Genomic DNA, 22,699 nt, shown 5'->3' on the forward strand with positions numbered 1-22,699 from the left:
GTCTACAATCTCCTCCCTGCTGCCTTTAAAAGCTCTTTTTTCTTTCTCATGGTGTTGGAGACGTTTGAATGGAAGAGGTTGATTCTGTGACTGGTGTCTTTTATACACATAATGATTTGATATTAGGAGTTCTTTCTTAAAGGTGTGTAGTGGTCAGAGTTATTGATAGTTGGTAGGGGAACAAATACTTATTTCAGGGTTGCACAAGCCAGTGCACGCTTAGTGATGGTCCCAAGCTTGGATAAATGGGGAGGGTTGCGTTAGGAAGGGCATCCAGCGTAAAACATGTGCCAAATCGAACATGCGGATACGAATGATCCGCTGTGGCAACCCCTAATGGGAGAAGCCGAAAGAAAGTTTATATACTATATATATATATATATATATATATATATATATATATATATATATATAAATAATGTGTGTGTGTGTGTGTGTGTGTGTGTGTGTGGATCGCAAGTTTGTTTGATCTCCACCTCGCACTTTGAGCACATTTTTAAATTGTTATTAAACTTGACAACATACACAACAATGCCAGTTGTATAAAAAAGAGTTTGTGGCTACTCACTCTGTACTGGAAATACGATTTGTAGTTTGTGCATGTGCAAAATTGCAGCCACTAACACTAATGCACACTGGATTATTTTGTGCTTTAAAAAATGTATCTTAAAAGGAGAAAATCCTGACAATTTCGCACTTTGTTGAAGTTAACTGTAATAATAGAACAGTAGAACATATCTTTAGAAAATGAAATATTAAATGTAACACACACACATACACACTGATACAGTCAAGTCAAGTTTATTTCTATAGCGCTTTTTACAACAGACATTGTCTCAAAGCAGCTTTACAGAATTTAAGAGTTAAGGTGAACAATGTGTATTTATTCCTGATGAGCAGCCGTGGTGACTGCGGCAAGGAAAAACTCCCTTAGATGTTATGAGGAAGAAACCTTGAGAGGAACCAGACTCAAAAGGGGAACCCATCCTCAATTGCATGACATCAATAGTGTGATTATACTCTTCAAAACAATACAAAACCCTGGAGAGTGAGAACTAACATGAGCACCTGAAAGTAAGGTTATAAGTACCGTAATGTCCTTTCTACAGTCTTAAACAGTCATTCAAGATTATGGAACCAGGAGCCACTGAGCAACTCATAAAATAGTTTAACATTTGAGATCATCATAGATCCAACACCAGCTGCTCCATGCCAGAGCCTTTAAAAACTCAAAGACGTCCAATGTCCAAACTCCACTTGAGATGGGATCCAAATGACGTTGGGATGTTTGCTGGGTCGGCATCTATTTCTTTAAAGGTCCACGATCTTCATGAAGTAGGACAGGACTGGAGCTGGTGCAACCTCAGGATGCCTTGGGATAGGTAAAGAGAGAGAAGCAGTGGAAAGGGAATGAGCATAGCTGCTGTTAATAATATTAACAAGCACAGTTGATAATGTGCATGTGATCAGATGTACTGGAGAACAAGGTTATGATATGTGATGTGTGTTGTGTGTAGGACTCGATAAAAAGATACGTCTTTAATCTGCACTTTAACTGGGAGAGTGTGTCTGAGCCCCGAACACTGTCAGGAAGACACTTCCAAAGTTTAGGAGCTAAATGTGACAATGTTCTACCACCTTCAGTGGCTTTTGCTAGTCTTGGAACTATTAGAAGTCCAGAGTTTTGATATCTCAAGGAGCGTGACGGATTGTAGATTGTATATTCACATCTTCTTCTTCTTCTTCTTCTTCTTCTTCTTTCAGCTGCTCCAAATAGGGGTCGCCACAGCGGATCATCTGTCTCCATACTACTGTGTACTCTACATCTGCCTCTTTCAAACCAACTACCTGCATGTCTTCCTTCACCACATCCATAACCCTCCTCCTTGGCCTTCTTTTTTTCCTCGTTCCTGGTGGCTCCATCCTCAGCATTCTCCTACCGAAATACACTATGTCCCTCCTCTGCACATGTCCAAACCATCTCAATCACACCTCCCTCACCTTGTCTCCAAAGCGGCCTACATGCGCTGTCCCTCTAATAAACTAATTTCTAATCCTGTCCATCCATGTCACTCCCAACAAAAACCTCAACATCTTCCTCCAGACCTCCAGCTCCACCTTCTGTCTTTTACTCAATGCCACTGTCTTTAAACCATACAACATCGCAGGTCTCACCACAGTCCTATAAACTTTTCCTTTTACTCTTGCAGATACCCTTCTATCACAAATCACTCCTGCCACACTTCTCCACCCACTTCACCCTGCCTGCACTTTTTTCTTCACGTCTCTTTGCACTGTTGACCCCAGGTACCTAAACTCCTCCACCTTCTCCACTTCTTCTTCCTGCAACCGCACCACTCCACTGCCCTCGCTCTCATTCACACACATGTACTCTGTCTTTCTCCTACCTACTCTCATTCCCCTTCTCTCCAGCGTGTACCTCCACCTCTCCAGGCTCGTCTCAACCTGCTCACTACTCTCACCACAAATAACAATATCATCCGCAAACATCATAGTCCACGGAGACTCCTGTCTGACCTCGTCCGTCAACCTGTCCATCACCACTGCCAACAGGAAAGGGCTCAGAGCTGATCCTTGATGCAATCATCCAGCTTGAACCAGTCTGTCCTTCCTACTACACACTTCACTGCTGTCACACTGTCCTCATGCATGTCCTTCACCACCCTCACATACATGCTTTTTCTAAACCCACAAACACACAATGCAACTCCTTCTGACCTTCTGACCTTCTCTATACTTCTCTATCAACATTCTCATGCGTCTGTGGTGGTGTTCCATTATCTCACCTTCCAAAGTCTTGTTGAACAATCTGGTTAAAAACTTCACTGCAAACTCTCCTTTAAATCTCCATGTTTCTACTTGTATATCATCTGCTCCAACCGATTTTCCACTCTTCATCCTCTTAATCGCTGCTCTCACTTCCTCCTTACTAATTCTATCCACTTTATGTTTCACAATCTCCACACCATCCAACCTTTTCTCTCTTTCATTTTCCTCATTCATCAGCTGCTCAAAATAATCCCTCCATCTTCACAACACACTCTCCTCACTAGTCAACTAAGTTCCATCTGCATCCCTAATTGCTCTAACTTGCAGCACATCCTTCCCAGCTCGGTCTCTCTGCCTGGCCAATTGGTACAAAACACTGATATATACGTCTGTGTTAAACAAATGTAAACTATTTAGATTCATTCTTCTATTTATTCAATTTTAGTTAATCAATGTAATTTTTGCCAATTTAATTAATTACTCAATTTAATCAATATAATAAAAAGTGTATTGCATAATTAGATGTATTCTTTTATTATATTTTATAATATTTAATGAAAGCCTGCCCACTTAACCAATAACATTTTCACTTTTCCACTATATGTGACTGCTATGATAATACATTTATTCTAGTCTCTACCATCTTTAAGTCTTCCTGGGTCACACCTTTGCTTAAGAATCCCAAGTCCCTAGTTTAGGGGTCAGCAACCTTTTTGAAACTGAGAGCTACGTCTTGGGATAAGTGGGATTTAATTATATGTTCTTATTAATAATTAATGATAATTATCAATATAAAGACATTGATCATGGTAATGATTTCTCACAATAATTATCAACAATGATTTAACAAGGTAGAAAACAGATAAATATCAATATGCAAAACTTTATTTCTATAAATCTCTGCAAGTATTTACATTTTGCCTTGAGATCTCAAAACTCTGGACTTCTAGTAGTTCCTAGAATAGCAAAGTCCACTAAAGGTGGTAGATCATTCTCACATTTAGCTCCTAAACTTTGGAATAGACTTCCTGACAGTGTTCGGGGCTCTCCACTGCTTCTCTTTCTCCCCCTATCCTGAGGCATTTCACACACCATTCAGAGACGTACCAGTGCCAGCTGGATCCCACTTCATGTGCGGAGTTTCGACATTTGACCTCCTATATTGTTTAAAGGCTCTGGCATGGAGAAGCTGGTGTTGGATCAGTGATGATCACAAATGTTTAGTTATTTTATGAGTTGCTCAGTAGCTCCTAGTTTTATAACCACAATGACTGTTTAAGACTATAGAAAGAACATTACTTATAATCTTACATTCCAGTGCTCATGTTAGTTCTCACTCTCCAGTGTTCTGTATTGTTTAAAGATTTATGATCACATTCTTGATGTCACCCAAATGAGGATGGGTTTCCCTTTTGAGTCTGGTTCCTCTCAAGGTTTCTTCCTCTTGATATCTAAGGGAGATTTTCCTTGCCACAGTCACCATTACTGCTCATCAGGGATAAATGCACACTATTCACCTTGACTGTTGATTTCTGTAAAGCTGCTTTGAGAAAACGCTATAGAAATAAACTTGACTTGACTTGACCTGACATTTTCAAATGATCACTTCTACAACATTTTCACCAGCCACTAACAATTTGTAACAAATTTTTAATCATGCACTACGTTGCGTCATGTTTGTAGAGATGATCAATTATGTAACATACAAAAATCAACTTGGAGACCAGTTAGCTCTAATCTAATATGAAATGGTTTTTTTATATATTGTCATTTTCTAATTCACAACAATGCAAGTGTTATTTAAAAAAGAATCGCAACAAAAAAAATTTGATGCAGCTTACTGGTAAGTGGCGCTATATTGAGCTATTTTTAGAAAAGGCCTGCTTTTCTAAAAGACTCATGTGGTCCATGTGGGCGACCTGGTGCCCGCCGGCACCATGTTGGTGACCCCTGCCCCAGCTTAATATAGAGCTGTTTCGTTCTGTCCATTCCTTCCATTCCCTGAGATATCCCTTGATATCCAGGATGCCAGCTAGTTTGTCTTTTAAAAAAAAAATTGCATTGCGAGCAATCACTAAAGCTTTGATGTTGTGAACCACCAAATCTTAATTTAGACTCTTGCTGACTACCCGATCAATACTAACATGTAGCATACAGAGACTCAATTTCTGCTGCAGGATTCAGACAGACAGACAGACAGACAGACAGACAGACAGACAGACAGACAGACAGACAGACAGATAGATAGATAGATAGAAGGTTTAGAAGTGTTTTAATAAGAATTTTTAATTAATTTTTATTTTATATATATATATATATATATATATATATATATATATATATATATATATATATATATAAATATGTGTGTGTGTGTGTGTGTGTGTGTGTGTGTGTGTGTGTGTGTGTGTGTGTGTGTAAATATATGTTCAGCAAATAAATAAAAAGCAATGCTGTGAAAAATGTGTAGGCACGATTGCTAAAGTTCAACAAGTGAATAGTTATTAGGCAATGGCAGTGAGAAATGTGCAGACACTGTTGAAAAAGTAAATATTTATAAAGGGTAAGGCAGTAAAAAAATCTGCAAAAAGCTACACTTTTTTTGAAGTATATAGACACATGAAATGTATGGCACAATATGTGTAGAGAGTGAGGGGTGTATATATATGTACAATATGCAGTATGTACATTGTATGTACAATTGTATGTGCATACATACACAGTGTTTATACAGTGTTCTAACAGTGTAGTGTAGAGTTTAGTAGGTTGATGGTGGATAAAATAAAGCTGGGCCTAACCCTGCCTATGTTCCTATATTACGTTCTTAATGGAAGGAAGTTAAACAGTTTGTGACTGGGATGTGAAGAGTTCTTGATAATGTTGTGAGCTCTGCGCAGACATCTGCTATGGTGTAGGTGTTCAATGGCAGGTAGTTGAGTGCCCACCCTTCACAGGGCTTTACGTTCACACACAGTGGACCTTCCATACAGTGATGGAGTTGGTCAGGATGCTCTCAATGATGCAGAGGTAACAATTTGTTAGAACCCCTGTGGACAGATGAGCTTTCTTAAGACTCCTCAAAAGTACAGGCATTGTTGTGTCTTTTTAACCAGAGCTGTTTTTGTGGTTATGATCTACCAGTCATAACCTTCTCAATGTACATTGAACCTTATCCAAATATGTGGGATACACAAAATTTGATACGTGATATGTATACTTAATACCTGCATGATACCTACACGTTTGCTGGTCAATCACCACTGACACTGTTACAGTACTTCTGACATACATGGTTAAGAATCTCAAGGTAAAAAGGACTTTTTAACTGTCACATGTACATTATAGCACAGCTTTAAGTATATCCCAGTGATGTTAGGAAGCTGGGGTCAGAGTTAGGTCAGCCACAATACAGCACCCCTGCAGCACAGAGTGTTAAGGGCCTTACTCAAGGACCCAAGATTGTCAGTTTGTCAATACAGGTGGTTGAACCCCTGACCTTCTGAACAGTAGCCCAAAGCCTTAACCACTGAGCCACCACTTTCCCTGAGCTTCCATGTTTCCTTTTTGTGGTTAACCACATCAACAACATTCTTTTCTGAATCGGTAATCTGCTGAAGTATTCATAAAAGCCATGGTTATATCTACAGTATTTCAGCTCCCTGCTACAAGGCATTCAAAATATACTATGTCTATGTCAACATGCACACACACACACACACACACACACACACACACAAAAGCCCAAACCCTCAACTGAGGTCACTCCACTGGTTTCTTGTTGAGGCAAAGATCAAAATTAAAATCATGTCTTGACATTCCAGGCATTGGGGGCTCTGCACCACATTATCTACTCACTCAGGTTCAAAACTAGGTCTGATGCACAACCTCACAGCTCCTGGAGTGTACTTCTCTAAGGTCTAAACAGGACACAAGAGTTCTGTGCATCAATGCACTGGCTTAGTAGAGGTGGAATGAACTTTCTCTATTACATAGTACTGTCTCAATTTCTTCAACGAAGTTCAAAAAAGTTTTTCTTGTATTAAAAAACCTCTAGCGTTTGCACAAATTAGCATTTGTTCAGTTTGCTTTCAATGTCTGCACATCACTGAGAATGTTTGCGGAATGACCAAAATGTAACTGTGTGTTTCTTCCAGATAGTTTATTTGTATTTTAGGCTTTAAGAAGAATAATTAACATTTTTGAATTTCTTAAGGTGGCTTATAAAGTGACAGGACAAAACCTGCCAAATTAGTTAAAAAAATCTAAATAATCCTATACAGAACATTCCTGAATGTGATATAAATAAGTAGTTCCCTTTATGGCATTTCAATGTCTTTTTAATTTAGAAACAGCTTTTGGATGTATGCTGTCATTTGTAAATATATAACTAAGTAATAGACTTGGTCACATGTTGGCAAATCAAACTGCTAAACACCATCAATTTAATGTCAGTTAATCCATTTTATTCACGCTAGAAAACACAAAACAAACTCTGTGTCAGGGATAGCAGTGCCACTTCTTTTTATTTTAAATCTTTAAAGGGATTTTATTTGCTTACTTGATGTAAAAAGATTTGACATAGTACTTGCTGAATTTTACATTTTCAATTTGATCTAGCTCTTGTAGGAGTCCTTTTTGTTTTTATCCAATCATCTTGGTTCATCCAATAATCAATGTCAAACTTGTAACTGCAGGAGAAAAAGAATGCAATGAGATTTGGTTAATATTGGTGCAATAAATTATCCTTTTCTTTATACGAACAAGAACACAGCCGATGAAATCTGTCTGCAGATTGGATTGGATATATTATTTCACCCAGAGTAAATTACATAAAGATGCAGATTCAGAGAGCAAGCTGCTTGTAAATGTCACTGTCAGTGTTTTATTCACAGGAAGATATGCTGTGCAAAACGTCTTAAAAGGCTTTTTTAATAATGTCATAAAGCACAGGGAAGCTGAAAATTGTAAAAAAACAAAAAAACTAAAACTGTAGACTATGCTTTTATATCCATAAATGCCTTTAAATAGGTCTAGGGCTACACTCCTACTTGTGTAAGCCACATTTTTTAACAATGTATTATGATTTTTTTTTAAGAGCTTCAATTAAAAATCATTTAAAACTTTAAATCTTAAAAAAAACCTCCCTGTAACTCAAAATTAATAATCACACTCTAAAAACTTCACCCACCCTATAACCTAACATTGATAATCTCACTTAATGATCATCTTCACTGAAACCCAACACGTAATATTCCAATCTATAAACTCCACCCACCCTGTAACACAACACTAATAATCCCACTCTATCTCGACCCACTCTGTATTTTACTGTAACATTGATAATCCCATGTAATGAACTTCACTTTCCCTTAAACCCAACACTTAAAATGCAACTCTATCAATTTTACCCACCCTGTAATTTAACACTGATAATCCCACTCCATAAACTACACCCACCCTAGAACCCAACACTAATAATCCCACTCTATAATCCTCATTCACCATTCAGTCCAACACTAATAATCCCACTCCATAACCTCCACCCACCCTGTAGCCCAACACTAATAATCCCACTCTATAATCCTCATTCACCATTCAGTCCAACACTAATAATCCCACTCCATAACCTCCACCCACCCTGTAGCCCAACACTAATAATCCCACTCTATAATCCTCATTCACCATTCAGTCCAACACTAATAATCCCACTCCATAACCTCCACCCACCCTGTAGCCCAACACTAGTAATCCCACTCTATTCCTAGTGACAACCAATCGGTGAAAGGAAACCTTTCAACATCCATCACACTGATTATGTACAACATTTAAAAGATTTTTAGACATTTGTGACAAATATATTTATCGTCTCATTCGGTCTGTAAGGAGAAGCTTTTGTTGTTTGGTCGTGAGGGTGTATGGAACATGTGGCTAACATCTGAACCTAGTCAAAATTAAAGGCTCAAACATTTTTCACTTACATCAGCTCAGTGTGAAGCGCAAACATGGATACGTTCTGTCTAATGAGCACAGAAGTGTCGAGGGCATTCTCACATTCTCAGCAGAACACTTTTATCACCCTCCATTCTCCTCTCGCCTTCCCTTTATAAAAATCTCTGACAGACTGACTGATGACTGTGGTGCTGTATTGATCATCTATGTCTGTCTAATAAATGAAGGCCCGAAACATCCGGTCTTGCAATTGCCAGATTTCTGCAAAACAATTGAGCCTTGCCAACTGTATAACTACATAGAGAAACAATAGTATATTATTCATAACAACTCTTTAATTTGTTATCTTTTAGTCAGCAATGCAAGCTCATTAAACAATTTACATAATACAAAGAAGTGTTTTTAATAACTGTGGGCAAGTAACCAGATCCAAGATTCTATTATCACATGCTGAGGCAACATTATGAATGTGTTCAGTATAATGAATTAAGTAAATGTTTGTAAAAATCATTAAACAAAGCAATTCATAAGTACACCCCATATTTGCATCCTGTGCCCAATTTAAACTTTTTACCCCCAAAGTCAAACTGGTAAAAACCTGGACTGGATTCAAAATAAGTTCAAACCATGACCAAATCATAAAATTGAGTCAGTTACATGAAAGTTTAGTTAGCAACTAAGTTGGGTAGGTAAAATACAGTAGGTAAAATATGACTCCAGTAAAAGTAAAAGTTCTCCCTTTAAACTTACATAAAAGTACAAAAGTATTTGCCTTCAAATGTACTTAAGTATCCAAAGTACTATGATTTATTAAGGCTATAATGTTTCTATTAGCATTTTTTTTTCACAAGACACGACTTAGTTTATGTGAAAAGACTTTAAAATTACTCTTAGCACATCAATCTATTAATAGAATGATATAAATAAGTCACACACTGATTGATTCCTATTAAAATTATTATGAGCCCAAAACTTTTTCAACTACTTAAAAAAACTGTGCAAATAAGGTCAGGCGAGTTCGAGTCAGGAGTTTCTTCATCATTTATTCCTCTGAAAATATTCTGTTTGCTGTTGAACTGATGCTGAACTGTATGTTGGTGATAAGTAGATACCACCAAACGGCAATCAAAACAAGTTCAAAACACGCGCTCTACCCTGATTGGTGGCTTGCAGTTATGTTTTTATCCACTCATAAATAATAAGGATAATTTCACAAAATGAAGTTGAGTAAAAAGTAATATATTTGACTAGTAGTGAAATGTAGTGCAGATAAATGTAGTGAGGCTAAAGTCTCCCCAAATAGAAATTCTTCGGTAAAGTACAGATACGAACAAAAAAGCTACTTATGTACAGTAACAAATGTCATTTACAGTGAAAACTCTGGTTTAGCGAGTAACCCAGGATACGAGCAACAACTATTAATAAAATTAGTATTGGGTAGCAAATGATCTATCAGTCAGCGAGCAAAAATATAGCGGTGTATGGCAAGTACTAACGTGCGATGATAGGCCAATCACGCTGTATTCACGCCATGTTTACGTGTTGTTTACCCCATTTTGTCTCACATGAGCTCATCTCTACCTCATGCTCTTCCACTTAGTGAGCTGCACTCATTGTAGAAGAAATTTCTGCAAGCGTTTTCTGTTCGTGTTCTTTGTCGAGTTGTGGTCATTCATAAAGCAATTTTGTGCTTTGTTGTTACATTAAGAGCAGTAAATACATCAGTTTTTAATCGTGACAATGCCTTCCAAAATGATTAAAAAATCCAAATGTCCAGACAGAGTCAATTTTGTTATTCTGTTAGTGTTAGTGAACGTCATTCAAAAGAGAGAACTCCCGATATTGTACCGAAAGTTCTCATTGAGAAAGATTATCCTTCCAAGCAGTAACACCCTCCTCCTCTTGTTTCGTTCTCACCAGCCATTCACCAGTTCATTAGTTCATTATTTAAATTTTTTATCGTTAACTATTCATTGTTATTTATTTTTGATGTTAGGGTAATAATATGTATAATAATTAACCTTACAAAACAATTACAAATGATTTTATACGTGTATTTATCGGTGTTTGGAACGCATCTAGTAAATTTCCTGTATTTCTAATGGGAAAAATAGTTTTAGTAAATGAGCATTTTGGGTTGCGAGCTCGTTCCCAAAACGAATTAAACTCGCAAGCGAGGTACCACTGTACTTCATTACTGTTCATGACTGGTTGAAATTGTATTTTCAGTATTTTTTCTTAACACACACAGCGCTTTGTCCATCTCCCTCTGCCAAAGCTTTTGCCGCTCTGTTCTTATACTCTCTGCAACAATGGGGGGGCAAAAATAATCCCAGGAACATGAAAAGCCGGTGAGAGAATCTGTTCCCGAATAAATGTCTTTGGTGTCCTTAAATACCAGGTGGCATGGAAAGAAACTGGCAAAATGGCCGCTGACCCAGAAGTGCGCGCCGTGAAACCGGAAATCAATATCCTGACAAAAAAAGAGTTTTATACTGATGGTATTCTTAGTCTGTGTCCTAATAAACAAGAATTAGAACATATTTTTTGTTGGAGACTTCAAAGCGCTTTTGTAAGTCGCTCTAGATAAGGGCGTCTGCAAAATTCTACTATAAACCATATATTTTATTAAGCCTCATAGCTTGATATAAGCTTATTAATGATATAGTACTATGAATAGAAAGCACTGTATACAGTGGAGTCCTAAATAAATGAAAACTATAAACGTGTTCTGTCTATTTATCAGAAGTATTCAAATTAATGTCAGCACAGAAAGAGAGACCTAAATAAAAATGAGCAGGTTGTGTGATTATGCCACTCACGTTGGCTCCACTGCATCCTGTAGCACCTGTGCAGCATTAAAATGCTGTGTTTAATTATTTTTGGTGAATAAACTGTGTGTCAAGGGAGGAGTTACAAGGAGAATGTTTAAAGAGCGTAGCCAGGAATGATGTAAGCATGCCTATAGAGGTAATGGTGCAAATGGGTATTTCTTGTAAATATTCAGAGCCTTAATTGTATTTTTAGACCCATTGGGGCAGCTGGTTATGTAGACACCAGGCCTGTGTGGCAAATTGAACTGTCTCTTTCTTTCTTAGTCATTTAATTATGCGATACAGGCCTTAAGATATATATATATATATATATATATATATATATATATATATATATATATATATATATATATATATATATATATATACTGTACATGCATGTGTGCATGTGTGTGTGTGTGTGTGTGTTAGGGTGTGTTTCGACTTGTAGAAAGAAGAGATTACGTTTGTATGGTATTGAAAAAAAGAACTACACACAGGGTGAAGTAATTTTATCGGGGTGTGTTGATATGATTGTAGCAGAGGTTGGGAATTAAATGAGAGAAATAAAAAGCGTGAGAAAAAGAGTGAACGAGAGCTCTATCAGGAGATCTGGGACAATAGAAACTCCAGGGGAAATACTAATTAGATATTTGAATTTTGAATCGGGAAAGAAAAAAATCACACATACAGTACTGATTGCAGGGAAAATGAAAGACGTCTTTGTTGTAAGGGTTCTGGTTTGGAGTCATGTTTCTGAAGTGTTCTAGAAAACAATTGATGAAGAGATTATGCCGTGATCCTATGGAAGAAAGATGAGATGGCATGATCTTTTCTACATCTCCATGTGGAAGTGATTCACACAGTCCCCGAAATAGCTTCGTATACACTATGTGCTCTCAGTAACTAAGTGGTGTGCGCTATCCCTAATGGAACATCGTTTCAGAAATGTTGCTCGTACCATATCTGCTGGAAATGAACTAATAATCTTTAGCATTAGTATTAGAGCTGGGACTGTGCCAATATCCAGGATAGCTAATGGGCTGATACCAGCAAAAACATTTCAGATATGAGAGAAAATTTAGAAGGTACAGTTTTTGAGTTTAACCGAACAAAGCTGCAGTTTTGCGTAAGTTGTGTTTTAGCTATGTGGATTTTAAATGTAATTTTTGTAAGCGCTTCAGTTAAAATATATATATAATTGTTTTAAGCTTAGTAGTTTTTAAAGGGAAAATATCAGATCATTCATAAAGGCAGATATTCAAGATTTTATTCTCTGAATTAAAAATGAAGAACCATTATTGTGCCTTCTCTACATTGGACACTAGGTTTTTTATATGATATTATTACAGTAGAAAATACTGTAAACATGATATATATAATTTATATAGCATGATATAATATACTTTTACTTTAACTTCACTACATTTCAAAGTCAAATATCAGATTTTTCCCTGTAGTTACTGCAGGTCTGCACATCTCCTTTATGCTTAAAGATCGGTACCAGCACACTCTTTCTCCATTCCTCAGGCATCTTCTCACCTTCCAAAATCCTGTTAAACAATCTGGTCAAAACCCCACTGCCATCTCTCCTAAACATCTCCACGCTTCCACCGGTATGTCATCTGGTCCAACCGACTTTCCACTCTTCATCCTCTTAATCGCTGCTCTCACTTCCTCCTTACTAATCTTATCTACATCCTGCTTCACCATCTCCACATCATCCAACCTTCTCTCTCTCTGATTTTCCTCATTCATCAGCTGCTCAAAATACTCCCTCCACCTTCTCAACACACTCTCCTCACTAGTCAACACATTTCCTCTCCATCCTTTACTGCTCTAACTTGCAGTACATCCTTTCCAGCTCGGTCCCTCTGCCTGGCCAATCGGTACAAATCCTTTTCTCCTTCCTTAGTGTCCAACCTCTCATACAGCTCCTCATATGCCTTTTCCTTGGCTTTCGCCACATCCTCTTAACCTGCTGCCGCATCTCCTTGTACTCCTGCCTACTTTTCTCATCACTCTGTCTATCCCACTTCTGTTTTGCCAACCTCTTTCTCCTTATGCTCTCCTGCACTTCCTCATTCCACCACCACGTCTCCTTGTCTTCCTTTCTATTTCCAGATGTCACACCAAGTACTTTTCTAGCTGCCTCCTCATCACTCCTGCAGTAGTTGCCCAATCATCCAACACCTCCTTAACACCACTGAGCCTCTCTCTGACCTCTTCCCTGAACCTCACACTACACTCTTCCTCCTTCAGTTTCCACCATCTTATTCTTCTTTCAGTCCTCACTCTCCTCCTCTTCATCCTCGCCTCCAAAACCATCCCACAGACCACCATCCTATGCTGTCTAGCTACACTGTCCCCTGCCAACACCTTACAGTCGCCAATCTCCTTCAGGTTGCATCTCCTGCATAGCACATAGTCCACCTGTGTGCACCTTCCTCCACTCTTATACGCCACCCTATGATCCTCCTTCTTTTAAAATAAGTGTTCACCACTGCCATTTCCATCCTTTTAGCAAAATCTACCACCATCTGCCCTTCCACATTCCTCTCCTTAAAACCATACCTACCCATCACCTCCTCATCACCTCTGTTCCCTTCACCCACATGCCCATTAAAGTCCGCCCCAATCACTAACCGTTCTTTCCTAGGTACACCATCTACCACTTCATCTAATTCACTCCAGAATCTTTCCTTCTCCTCCATCTCACAGCCAACTTGTGGAGCATAGGCACTGATGACATTTATCATCATCCTTCAACTTCCACCTTCACGATCATCACCCTATCAGAAACTCTCTTCACCTCCACTACACTCTTACTGTACTCTTCCTTCAGAATCACCCCTACACCATTTCTCTTTCCATCCACACCATGATAAAACAGTTTAAACCCACCTCCAATGTTCCTGGCCTTACTCCCTTTCCACTTGGTCTCCTGAACACACAACATATCTACCTTTCTCCTCTCCATCATATCAGCTACCTCTCCCTTTACCCGTCATAGTACCAACATTTAAAGTACCAACCCGAACCTCCACTCTCCTACACTGCTCCTTTCCTGCCGTCTCTGTAGGCGTCTTCCTCCTCTCCTTCTCCTCCTTCGCCAACAGTAGCCCAATTTCCACGGTACCCTGTCGGCTAACGATACCTGTGGCGGTCGTTGTTAACCCGGCCTCGACCGATCCGGTATGAAATTCTCATTTGTGATCCGCATATTTGATTTGGCACGTGTTTTACGCTGGATGCCCTTCCTAACGCAACCCTCCCCATTTACCCGGGCTTGGGACCGGCACTAAGAATGCACTGGCTTGTGCCTCCCTAATGGCTGGGTTACTTCATTACTGTTCATGACTGGTTGAAATTGTATTTTCAGTATTTTTTCTTAACACACACAGCGCTTTGTCCATCTCCCTCTGCCAAAGCTTTTGCCGCTCTGTTCTTATACTCTCTGCAACAATGGGGGGGCAAAAATAATCCCAGGAACATGAAAAGCCGGTGAGAGAATCTGTTCCCGAATAAATGTCTTTGGTGTCCTTAAATACCAGGTGGCATGGAAAGAAACTGGCAAAATGGCTGACCCAGAAGTGCGCTACCGTGAAACCGGAAATCAATATCCTGACAAAAAGAGTTTTATACTGATGGTATTCTTAGTCTGTGTCCTAATAAACAAGAATTAGAACATATTTTTTGTTGGAGACTTCAAAGCGCTTTTGTAAGTCGCTCTAGATAAGGGCGTCTGCAAAATTCTACTATAAACCATATATTTTATTAAGCCTCATAGCTTGATATAAGCTTATTAATGATATAGTACTATGAATAGAAAGCACTGTATACAGTGGAGTCCTAAATAAATGAAAACTATAAATGTGTTCTGTCTATTTATCAGAAGTATTCAAATTAATGTCAGCACAGAAAGAGAGACCTAAATAAAAATGAGCAGGTTGTGTGATTATGCCACTCACGTTGGCTCCACTGCATCCTGTAGCACCTGTGCAGCATTAAAATGCTGTGTTTAATTATTTTTGGTGAATAAACTGTGTGTCAAGGGAGGAGTTACAAGGAGAATGTTTAAAAGCGTAGCCAGGAATGATGTAAGCATGCCTATAGAGGTAATGGTGCAAATGGGTATTTCTTGTAAATATTCAGAGCCTTAATTGTATTTTTAGACCCATTGGGGCAGCTGGTTATGTAGACACCAGGCCTGTGTGGCAAATTGAACTGTCTCTTTCTTTCTTAGTCATTTAATTATGCGATACAGGCCTTAATATATATATATATATATATATATATATATATATATATATATATATATATATATATATATATATATAAATACACACACCTAAGAAACACCTCGACTTTTATTGTTTTTTGAGAGACACGAATGTTTCTTTTGTTTATATACAACAAATTGGGCAATGTAATTATATGAAGATTTACTTTGACCAAACAAATATACAAATGTACAGATTTCAAGCGTTATTTTCACTAAAAAAATCCTACCTAAGTATGAATAACTGCTTTACACATTCTTTTCATCCGGGAAAACTAATTTCTCCAATCATTCAGCTTAAATTGTGACCAGTTCATCTCAGACCAGTTCAATAGGATTTAGGCGTGTTGACTGGACAGGCCATTCTATGATAGATAGATAACACTCCAGCTGACTGTTTGCTGTCTAAATAACACTAACAGAGCTTGGAAGTATGCTTCAGGTCAGTTTTAAGGTACAGTTCGTCCCAAATTAACCACAAAAAAAAAAAAAACTTGAAATCATGTGTGCCACAATTATTGGCACCCCTGATGTTAATACTTTGTACAACCTCCTTTTGCCAACAAGACAGCACTTAATCTCCTCCTATAACATTTCACAAGATTGGAGAACACAGAGAGAGGATTTTTGACCATTCTTCTTTGCACAATCTTTCTAGATCATCCAGTGTCCTGGGTCCTCTCTTATGCACTCTTCTCTTTAGCTCGCCCCACAGGTTTTCGATTGGGTTGAGGTCTGGGGACTGAGATGGCCATGGGAGGACCTTGAGTTTGTGACTGCTGAACCACTTTTGTGTAGATTTTGCCACATGTTTTGGATCATTATCCTGCTGAAAGACCCAATGACGACCCATCTTCAGCTTTCTGGCAGAGGCCATCAGGTTTTTATTTAAAATATCCTGGTACTTCAAAGCGTTCATAATGCCATGCACCCTAACAAGGTTCCCAGGGCCTTTGGAAGAGAAACAGGCCCACAGCATCACAGATCCTCCACCATACTTCACGGTGGGCATGAGGTGCTTTCGGCATACTCATCTTTTGTTTTACGCCAGACCCACTTAGAGTGTTTGTTGCCAAAAGCTCAATCTTAGTCTCATCTGACCAAAGCACACGATCCCAGTTGAAGTCCCAGTACCGCTTAGCAAACTCCAGGCGTTTACGTTTGTGAGTGTTAGTGAGAAAAGGCTTTTTCCTTGCATGCCTCCCAAACAGCTTGTTGGCATGTAGAGAGTGTCTGATGGTTGTTTTGGAGACTCTGTGACCCCAAGATGCCACTCTTTGATGCAATTCTGTGACGGTGAGCTTGGGAAATTTTTTTACTTCTCTTACCATCCTCCTCACTGTGCGTTGTGGCAAGATAAACTTGGGACCTCTTCCAGCCTTGTTTGTCACTGTTCCAGTTGTTTTAAACTTCTTAATGATTCCTCTGACTGTAGATACCGGCAAGTTAAGGCGAGTGGCTATTTTCTTGTAGCCATTGCCTGACTTATGAAGGTCGACACACATCTGCCTTACTTGAATGGTGTGTTCTCTTGTCTTTGCCATGTTGACAAATGGGTAAGAGAATTAGGCCTCTGTGTCACGTCATATTTATACCCCAGGAAACAGGAAATCATGAATTACTAATTAAAAGTCCCTAGATACCCTGACCAACCTTAGCAACTACAGAAAAATATATTTAAAAAAAAAACAATTTTTCAGAGGAATTGTTAGGGGTGCCAATAATTGTGGGACACATGATTTCAAGTTTTTTTTTTCTAAATGTATGATTTTTTTTACCACCAAAGTTATGTACTTAAATAAAAGGTTGGATTTTTCTCTTTTTTTGCATTTGGGTTCTATGTTGTTTTAAAAAAAAAGGAGAATTTTTAGAAGTCCACGACCACATCTTAAACAGGGGTGCCAATAATTGTGGAGGGCACTGTATATTGGAGATGTGTTGCAGCCATCAAATTCAAAATTACCTTATTTTTTCATTAAAAATTTTTTTTTTTTATTGGTACATTTCTTCAGTTTAAACATGTCATATGTTTTCTATGCTCTATTGTGAATAAAATGTAGGTTTTTGAGATTTACATATCGTTGTATTTTATTTTTGTGTACATTTTACACAGTGTCTTAACCTTTTTTGGGATTGTGATTGTATTTTATTTTTAATTTCCATGTGCTTAATTAAGTTTGCATCATCACAAAAGGTACAACATTTTAAAATGTATCTTCCCCTTTCCAGGTGTAATCACATGATTATGCTGAGAAAAACAAATGATCACCTGTGAAAGGTGTCTGATTTTAGCAGAATAAATTAGCACCTGTTACCAAAATAAAGCCAGAACTAGGAAGGGGTGAAAAAAAGAACAAAATATGTATGTATTCAGTAGTCCACTTTAGTAGATTCTCTTTATTTATTCAGAGCAGATGAAGAGCTGTTATTAGTCAGAAGGGTTTATTAACCTGTCCTGTCACACAGCAGCTGAAAAGCCAGAATGCTTATTTTATTTCCCCATCACAAAGATGACCATGTGAGAGGGCCATGAAAAACGTGTCTCACGTCTCAAATATATCTAAAAATAGATAGAGACAGATAGGTGTTAAACTCAGGGACGCAGCCAAGCCGCGCATGAAGACAGCACCTGAGGCGAGATTTCTGTCCTCAGGTTTGCTCGGAATACAAGCACATATTTCATATTTGATAGGCTTTTTAAAGACTACAATGAAGTTTTTCAACAGCATGAGGAAAGAAAAATTATGATACAGCAGAAATACTCACAGGGTCAGTACACATGGCCTTGTTCACCAGTTAGGCACAGTTTTATGATGCCATGATGGTTGTGACATGAGCGCATTTTCTGCCTTGTGATAATCAGACAAAATGTGAAAATAATGGAAAAATTAAGGAATGATAATGGCTGAGAGAGAGAGAGAGAGAGAGAGAGAGAGAGAGAGAGCAGATAAGTTGCTGCTGGACAAGATCAGTGGGAATACATTCATGAATAGATGATGCAATAATTATACACATAACTATAGAAAAAGAAATAAATTGCATTTAAGCCCCACTTCCTCCAATAGTTGTAAGAAGGCATTTCTCTCTCTCTCTCTCTCTCTCTCTCTCTCTCACACTCTCTCACTTACATACACACTCACAAACTCGAAAGGATCAGTAAGCCCCAAGACACAGCTAACTGAAGAAAGAAAAAGAAAGAAATCCAACTCGGCTCTTTTGCCTTCAACCTGTTATGAGTTTTCTCTTTATGAGTGTTACATGTGGGGGGAAAAAATCTGTAAAAAATAAAATTTAAGCAAGATGTGAAGCCCATATCCGCTTTGGTTTCAATATCAACTCCACTTCCTGTAATATAACGAAACAAAATCAAGCATAGGCACACATAAACGTGTGGGGGGAAAAAATGAAAAAAGAAAAGACAAAGGCGTTTTACCTACACACAATAGTGCACAGCACACACTGTAAAGTCTCTGATAGCTCAGCTTTGCCACCTGCTGGTAACAAACGGCCAGAGACTTCTGGATTCAGGGTCCCAAAAGTCCCTATTGTACTGTTCACTAGATGGATTAAAAAGTTTGACAGGAATAAATCCTTTAGGCTCTTGAGTTAAAGGGGAATAATTAATCATAAAGTTATCTGAAGAATATAAGCTATATAACGCTGATATTTGGTTTAAAGCTGGAACTATTATCAAAGCTGCTGATCCACACCTTCTCTCTAATCAGCAGCACGGTGGTATATACAGAAACAATGACACCATGAAGACTTTTAATATGAGTCATGATTGATGTAATGTTAATTTATTATTAATAAGAAACATAGAAATAGATACTAGATATAGCATTGATATAGGATAGGCTTTCATGGGACGGAAGACGGAAAATGACATGATTTCTGTTATTGAAAATTCAATTTGCATTTACAGGACAATTTCTATTTCAAATATCAGCTCAAATTTTTCCAAGTTTTGCAACTTTATATAGTCTTTTCTGAAAGTTTATGGAAAAAGCTGTTTTGATCCCTGGGTTTTGTCTGTAAACACTGCACGTGTTACTAAAAGAATAAACCAAGATGAATGGGAGAATTAATCAATTGCAGACAAGCAATACATTTTCAAGCTGCGATAAAAGGTAAAATTGATCAGAGCCATTGCACAAACATTGAACAATAACAATATAACAATTTAGAATGTTCTGGAAAAAGCTTCTGGTGTATTCACAACCAGACATGGAACAGGACGGCTAAGATAAACAAGTAAGATGTGAAGAAAGCCCCCAAAAAGTCAGCGACATCATCAACTCCCACAGGGCAAGGGCGAAGTTATTACAATTCACCATTCAAAGAAGACTTATAGAGCAGAAGGTTCAAAGTAAAAATATATAGGCCATAGCACAAGCTGCAAACCACTCACACGCAGTAAGAATAGGAAGGCCAGTATTTCACAAAATAAATACAGAGATGATCCACAAATGTTCTAAAACCAAGATTAACCTGATGGTAGACAAAGAAAGGATCTACTCATGATCCGAGACATATAAGCTTATCAGTCAAATATGGTGGGGGTCGTGTCATGACTTGGGCTTGCATGGCTGTTGATGAGACAGGCTCACTAATATTAATTAGTGATGTAATCATAATGGTAGCAGCAGAGTAAACTCAGAAGTCCAGAGAAACACATTCTGTGAAGAGAAATGCATACAATTGGAGGAAGAGACATTCAGTCTATTTGGAAGGAACTTCATTGTGCAGCAAGACATTGACCCAAAACACACTTCCAATACATCAGGGGGAAATAGTGGATAGTTAAAGATAGCTATGTGAATCACCAGACCTTAACCCAAATGAGCATGCAGTTCAACTCCTGAGGAGGAGAATTAATAGCAAAGTTCCCAAAACAAACAACAACTGAAAAGAACAATGCATCAGTTTGGTGATGTGAGTAAGTCCTCAGCTTGATGCTGTTCCAATACTCTTGTTCACCTAAACCAGGGATCCCTAATCTATGTCCACATTCTGAACTGCCCTCTAAACAATGCCAGAGACATATTTTAACATTTTAATATAAAATACATTTTTTTTCTCATATCATATCTGTATTTGATTATTAAGTTTGGCTTTGAAACAAACATTTCCCTTAGTTGTTAATAAAGGTCGAGGCACCAATAGCTAATTGCCAAAAATCCATACAGATAGTTTTTCCGGCTTCTGGTCCACGTTGATTACAAGAGTGACCTCTAGAGGCGAATCGCTGACGCCGTGTGCTGTTTGCTCTTAGACAAGAGCTGCATGCTGCACAGAGATCGCTATATCATATTTATTATTTATGATTTTGTATAAATTTGTTATAAATTTACTATAATAAATTTATTTTTATTTCCTATTTATATATTTATTATGTTGTTTAATACATCTAGATGTTAATATTAAATTTATTTTTACCCAAACCCAAAAATTACTGTATAACATGTTTACTGTTTTCCACATATAATGTACTGGATAAAATGTTCCTGTGTTTCTCTTTCACAGACCTAATCAAAAGTTTAATCACTCACTTTTTCACTTTCACTTCAAAGAATTTATATAACTATATTTTATGAACAATACTGGTGGACTCTGGAGGAAAAAGAGTCTAATTACTTGTTTAATCCCATCTGAAGCTCCTCTATGCACGAGTGCCATCTTTTTCAAGCAGAGTTCTGTTAACTTTTTTTGGTATGCCAGGAGAACTGGCCAACATTTTATCTAGCTGCATTTCTCTTTTCTCTGAAGTACACATTCGTTCTTCTTGGCCATCATCCAGGTAAAAGCAGGACTTTGGTTCTTTTCTAAAAGTAGATGTGCTACTTAAGAAAAAATAAAATCTTGCTTTTAATCTCCAGAGTTTTACTCTACATGAGCCCAATTGGAGTGTTCAAAGCTGACAGCATGAGCAAGAAACTGAAGACTCCATTTGTTAAAGCATGAATTCCTCTTTCTTTTCCTCATTTGAACAAAGTGTTTCTCCTAAAAAAACATAAACTTCTTTCACAAAAGGTACAAAGCCTTCTAGTCTGGGCATTCAAAAGTAATTATGACTAATGGCTTGCTTTAAAAAAAATAAAAGCACCCAATAATGTGCATTCTCCCCGTCCACAGAAGGTCAGTCGGCGAAAAAACATCGGCGATGACGACGAATGAGTCTGACCTTCTGCCCATAATGATAAAGCATGGCTGAAGCAGTGGAGTGAAGCTGCCATTAACCCAGACCAAGATGCAGAAACGCAGAATCAATCGAGGAGTGCGCTTTTATGATGGAGTCGGCTCTGATTTACTGTAGCCATAAAGCCTCTCTGAGAGGCCATGCGGTCTGCCGAAGTCTGAGAGGTACTCTATTGTTCTACTGTAGTTTCACAAAGTTCTATCACTCACTTCCTCAGCTGAAACTACCTTACGAGTGTGTAAAAGTAATAAAACAAGAATTTCTGCACCAATTTCTGTGCCTTGCCTCACACTGTCGTGAAAGAAATAAAGGAGAAGAAATCCTGCTCACACACACTTGTTTAGTTTTTATATATAGCATGGAGGGAATACTGTAGGTAGTCATTCAGTGGTATGTTCATTCATTATTTGATTTAGAATAATACAATTATAAATATAACCACTCAATTTTAATAATCGCTGTTCTGTGATACCGGTTACAATGGATCATGAGTCCAATTCGTTTCAATCCAATTTTAGTTTTATTGCACTTAATACGTTTGACAATCTTTTTATCCCTTATGAGTGTGCCAGGAGCGACAGTGGCAAGAACACAATAGGATATAGAAAAACCTAGAGCTGAGCCAGACCCCAGAGAGAACTCAACCTCATCCAGGTGACACCAGAC

The 22,699-nt window shown here is 38.0% G+C and overlaps 1 long non-coding RNA gene across 1 annotated transcript in view; it reads left to right on the top strand.

Moving 5' to 3' along the window:
- Positions 1 to 22,364, top strand: part of LOC124385207 — a 38,012-nt gene extending 15,648 nt beyond the window's left edge. The window contains exon 2 of the long non-coding RNA XR_006925704.1: positions 21,970 to 22,364. This is a non-coding gene — a long non-coding RNA (uncharacterized LOC124385207). The remainder of the gene's footprint in view (positions 1 to 21,969) is intronic.
- Positions 22,365 to 22,699: the final 335 nt, after the last annotated feature.

This window comes from Silurus meridionalis, chromosome 4, assembly GCF_014805685.1.
Source record: "Silurus meridionalis isolate SWU-2019-XX chromosome 4, ASM1480568v1, whole genome shotgun sequence".
Lineage (NCBI taxonomy): Eukaryota > Metazoa > Chordata > Actinopteri > Siluriformes > Siluridae > Silurus > Silurus meridionalis.